General features: G+C 41.8%; 1 pseudogene; it reads left to right on the top strand.

Moving 5' to 3' along the window:
- Positions 1 to 13: 13 nt before the first annotated feature.
- On the top strand, positions 14 to 1,905 carry LOC102827429 (annotated as a pseudogene).
- The last annotated feature ends 4,112 nt before the right edge of the window (positions 1,906 to 6,017 follow it).

Here is a 6,017-nt window from a genome sequence, read left to right as displayed (position 1 = left end):
ACAGATTGCCATCATGGGACAGAGATCTACATCATTCACCAAGAGTGGAAAATTTATGAACCCCACGGACCAGGCCTGAAAAGAAGCCCAGAAAAGAGAATGAAAGAAGAACAAAAAGCAATGTATGATGGTACAAGGTGCAGTTTTAAAGAAAAAGGATCCCAAACATATTATTCGCAACATGGAGAAATCAGATTAAATGGAGTTTAATCCAGTGCAACAGTTTAACTCTAGCCACAGTTAAATGAGACGGTTCTGAAAGACAAGTGTAAAAAACTGTGGGAAACCTTTGATCGTATTCTACGACTCTATGAAAAAGAGAATCCAGATATTTACAAAGAATTGAGAAAGCTCGAAGTAGAATATGAACAGAAGAGGGCTCAATTTAGTCAATATTTTGATGGTGTTAAGAATACTCAGAATATGTAAATTGAGAGTACTCCTTTGCCAGATATGCCCCATGCTCCTTCCAACTTCTTGATCCAAGACATTCCACTTCCTACTGCTCAGCCATCCTCCATCCTTAAGATTTCAGCCTATGGACCACTAATTCGGGCAGTTTCTATACTTCTTTTTGAACATGGTGTTCCACATTTGCCCCCGATAGAGAACCTACTGGTACTCCCACTGGTCTACCTCCTCCTCAAGTCTTACAGATATATGGCCATAAAGTAGGCTTTGCCCTAGATCTTCCCCCTCATAGGTGAAATGAAGATATGTTATATAGTCATGAACTTGCTCAGCGAGGCCATGATGATGATGTCTCTGGCACTCATGAAGATGATGGCTATCCTGAGGACATGGATCAAGATAAGCATAGTGACAACACTGATGACAGTGACACTGACAGGTTAGATGGAGAGAGCAAGGGGGGTGACTTCGTGCACTGTGATGATAATGAGAGAGGCAACAATGAAGAAAAGAAGTCTGGTCTGAGTGTGTGATTTACAGGTATGCCTGGAAAATCAAGGACGACAAAGAAGAACAGGAAGAAACTGACTCCTCTTCAAGCCATTATGCTCTGAATGCAGGCCAGGAAATCCCTGAGGAGAGATGAGAAGTAGAGGAATTTTCAGAAGATGATGATGAAGATGATTCTGATGATTCTGAAGCAGAAAAACAATCACAAAAGCAACATAAAGAGTAATCGCTTTCTGATGGCACATCTACTGGTTCTTTTCAGCATCAGGTTCCTCCACAGTGTGTTCCTCCTTCTCAGATACAGGTACCTCCCATGCCAGGACCTCCACCCCTTGAACCACCACCTGCTCCACCTTTAAGGCCACCTGGGCCACCTACAGGCTTTCCTCCTGGACCACTGCCAGAAGCTCCTCCATTCCTGAGGCCACCCGGAATGCCAGGGCTCTGAGGGCCTTTACCCTGATTTTCACCTCCAGGACCACCCCAGGTCCCCCTCATGGCCCTCCTCCTCAGGGACCTCCTCCAAGGTTACCTCCCCCTGCACCTCTAGGTATCCCTGCACCTCGTCCTGGCATGATGCACCCACCTTTGGTGCCTCCACTTGGACCTGGCCTACCTGGGCTTTTCCCACCAGCTCCCTTGCCAAACCCTGGGGTTTTAAGTGCCCCACGCAACTTGATTCAGTGATGCAAGGCGGATGATACAAGTGCAGCCACCATTGAGGAGAAAGCCACAGCAAACATCAGTGCCAAGCCACAGATCACTAATCCCAAGGTGGAGATTACTTGATTTGTGCCCACTGCACTGAGAGTACATCAGGAGAATAAAGGGGCTACTGCTATTCCCCAAAGGAAGTCAGAGGATGGTTCTGATGTGCCTCTTGCCAAAGCAGCCCCCAAATCCGGTCCCTCTGTTCCTGTTTCAATACAAACTAAGGATGATGTGTACGAAGCATTCACGAAAGAGATGGAAGGGCTACTGTGACAGCTTTTGATCCAGAAAAGGCTTCTGCTCACATCAGCGGTTCATGGAGAAAGTAGGTGAACGAGCTACTTCCACTGTCAGGATATTTTCTAATTCCAGTGCAGGAATATCTTAAAGCTTAATCTTGGTCAGAATTTATGGCCTATAAGAGAGGATGTTTCATTAAAAATAGAGGAGCGATGGAGCAGCTGGGGACTATAGATCCAGAGAGGGAGAGTGACTGTGTGCTGAAGACTGTGGGGATGGGGGGATGGTGTAGGGGGCAGGCTTGCAGGGTATACCCTTTGGTTGGTTGATGATGCATGGAAGGGATTGTAACCATGGCAGTGATAGGATGTATGATAGAATGAATGTAAAACTAATGTTCTCCCATGTAAACTATCATATAATTCACAATAAAACACTAAAAAAAAAAAAAAAAAAAAAAAAGATTGGTATTTAAAGCAGTGCTGCTAACATCCATCACCTTTCACACCATTTTCATCCTGTTTCTTTCCCTTCTCCAAATTTTTTGAAATGTGATCCAGGGGAGTTTTAGTTACTTACCTGTTTTGACTCTCCTGTGTATTGTGGGCACTGGAATAGAAATTTCTGAAAAATCCGTTTATCTCACCCCATCTTGGCTTTTGTGTTTGAGTTATTTTTGATATTTTCCTGTAAATATTTTGTAATATTTTACTTGTAGTGAAATGGATCACAATGTCATTTCCTATTACAAAGCAAGCTTGTTGGAAGAAAATGCATAATTCTTTGATTAAAATGATTTCCCACTGATCTCAACTTTTATTGTTTCATGAACAAAATAAATGTTCCACACCAAAAAAAACCATGAACTTTTTTCATCAACTTTTTGAAGCCTCCTTGCATATATGAGGGTGAGTCAAAAAGTATTACTACAAAATTGAAGAAACTTTGATTAAATTAAAATATCAAACTATGAAGCTACTGTTTCTCAACATGTCCCTCATCTATGTCAATACATTTCTGGAGGTGGTGTTTCCATATCTCTAACCCTTCCCTGAGGAATTCTGTGCTCTTTGATTTACGTTATGTCAAAAAGGCAGTCTTGGCATCCTGGAGGGATATGTTCCTTTTGTGTTCTTTTTCTATGGTCTTTGAGTTTGGAAAACAAAAAGTGGTCTGAAGGGGTAAGATCAGGAATGTACAGTGGATGAGGTAAGCTTTGCCAATATTATTCTCACAGGATCTCCTTTGCTGCCCTTGAAGACTGGAAGAATGAGCATTGTTGTTATGGAAAAAAAAATAGTTCACTCAACTTTCCAAGCCTTTTTATGACCAATGCAATTTTCAGTTTTCTTAAAACTTCTTCTTAATAGGCCTCTGTGGCCCTTTTGTGTCCTTTGAGAAAAAATTTCAAGATTATTTCTTTGGAATCCCCCCCAAACACAATTGCTATACCTTTGTGAGCCCAGTTGTTGTTAAGTACCTTCGAGTCGGTTCTGATCCATAGTGACCCTGTAGAGGGTTTCCAAGGAGCAACTGGTGGGCTTGAACCGCCAACCTTGCAGTTCAAACTGACTTTGCAGGCCAGCATATTAGTGCTGTAGGATAAGCACTGGACCACAAGGTTGATATGTACTGGAAGATAGTTCTAACTCACCAGCCACTCCTAGGAATCAGGGTCACTACGAGTCAGAACCAACTTGATAGCACTAAACAACAAAGAGACTAAGACAAGTATATTGCTAAGAGAGCTGTGTAGCCATTCATTGTCCACAGAGACATGTTGGACTTACCCTTGTATATATTGTTATCGTTGTTAGATGCTGTCAATTTTGACTTAGTGATCCTACATATAACAGAATGAGATGTTACCTGGTCCTACACCATCCTCAGCATCACTGGTATGTTTCAGCCCATTGTTGCAGCCACCATCAATCAATCCATCTGTTTGAGGGCCTTCTTCTTTTTTGCTGATCCTCTGCTTTTACTGATGTTCTACTCTAAACACTGATCCATCTTGATAGCATGTCTAAAGTAAGTGACATGAAGCCACACAATCCTTACTTACTAAGGACAAGACATACATTCAGAAGGAGCCCTGTTGACACAATGTTTAAATACTTCACTGATAATAGAAAGGTTGGCAGTTTGAAGCCACCAGTTGCTCCACCATAGAAGGACGTGACATTCTGCTTCTGTAAATATTATAGCCTTAGAAACCTATAGGGTCTCTCTTAAGGGCTGTGATGAGTTGAATGGAATCTTGATGGCACGTGACACACACATACACACAAACACACATTATGCCATTTAGATTCACATGTATGCACACATCCTCAAAGTCAGATCAAAACAAAAACGTAGGACAGACATTATTTTTTATAGAGAAGTTATGCGTATTTAGGAAATGGCAGAGCTGGGGTTTGGATTTCAGTTTGGCTGACTTGCATTATTCAGTGATACAAAAAATACTGTGTAAAATTAAGTGCTAGATACTATGTCAAATGTTAGGAATAAATGATAACCAAGATATGATTCTTGTCCTCACAGATCTAGATTAGCAAGGGAAAATAAGCGAATGAAGAGTGAAGAGTAACATAGAGGGAAGTACAGGCTGAGGGGAGTTCATCAAGTAAACTGAGAACCTTAACAGTTTAGGTTTCAAGAAGATTCTATCGTAGAAGGGGAAAGGACAGAGGAAAGAACACTTCAGAGAAGGGGGTTAGCCTATGCAAAGGCTGAGTAGCCTCAGAACAGAGTTAAATTCAGAGAAAGAAAGTTCAGTATAAATCCACCATAGAATGTGAAAGAAATTAAAGAAAGATAAAATAGAAGACATAAGCAGTGGTGTGATGGAACCAGAGTGGACCAGCTTGTGAGAGCTGATATACCACATCCCTTCCTAAAAGTTTATTCAGTGTGTCATATTTACATTGGCCATTGCGGGAAAATATATACTATGGAGATTGATGATGCTATGAAAGACACCCCCACTCCCAGAGAGCTAGTATTTATTAGCATTCTACTAGTGTCTATGAGTCATGTTTGGACTTCACCTTAAGGCCACAAAAAAAGCCATTGCAAGTTGTTAAGCAATTACACTGTTGTTAAACAGGGAAGTGACGTGTTCCAAACGGACTTTTTTAAAGTGCACCTAGACTGCAGTATGACAAAAATAGAGATGAAACCAAGATGGAAGGCAGGGAGACTAACTAGCCAGCTATTGCAGGAGGGGCAATACACAATGACCATCTGAATTAGCCAGAAGATGGCAGCTGAAGGTATAAGTGCCCTGTGTGGAAGAGGAAGCTAGGCTCTACCAAACCAAGGTTACTGCCATCAAGTCAATTCTGACTCATAGTGACCCTACATAGGCATTCCAAGATGGTAAGTCTTTATGGAAACAGACAGTCTCATCTTTCTCCCCTGAAGCAGTTGGTGGCTTTGAACTATTTACCTTGCAGTTGGTAGTCCAGTACTTATCCCGCAGCACCACCACCAAGGCTCCTTTCGATTCAATAAAAACTTACAGATTGATTGGACTGAGAAGAGAGGTAGACGAAAGAGTCAAGGATGGTTTTAGCTTCCTGGCTTGAGCAGCTACTCTGATGATGGCATCCTTCACTTAGATGAGGAATATTAGGGTGTGATGATTTGAGTTCCCTTTTAGCATGCCAAATTTGAGATATTTCAGTGACAAAACCCGGGAAGGAGCTGTCCAGCATGTGGTTAGATACAGGATCAAGCTCCTCCTGTCTCTTCACTCTCTTCCAGGAACACAACAGCTTAACTTCAATTTTATTTGCTATTCTCTGTTCTGTTCTAGATCCTTCTGTTTAAATGATTGTATTAAATATGCAAATCTCGTATCTTCCATGGAGCCTATGAAAAGAGCAATTGTGGGGTTCCTTTTACCTGAACTAGAATCCCTCTATTTAATTTCTCTAATTATGAACACCTGCACTTAACAACCACACCAAGGATCCCTGGTGTGGTGCTGTAGGATAAGCACTGGATTGCTAACCACAAGGTCGGCAGTTAAAAACCACCAGCAATTCCTTGGAAACCCTAGACAGGGTTGCTATGAGTTGGAACTCACTCCATGGCACTTAACAACAGTCTTATTCTGAGTTCTGTGTAGTGCTGTG

Source organism: Chrysochloris asiatica, unplaced genomic scaffold (assembly GCF_000296735.1).
Source record: "Chrysochloris asiatica unplaced genomic scaffold, ChrAsi1.0 scaffold00122, whole genome shotgun sequence".
Classification (NCBI taxonomy): Eukaryota; Metazoa; Chordata; class Mammalia; order Afrosoricida; family Chrysochloridae; genus Chrysochloris; species Chrysochloris asiatica.
This window is presented reverse-complemented; position numbering and strand designations above follow the sequence as displayed.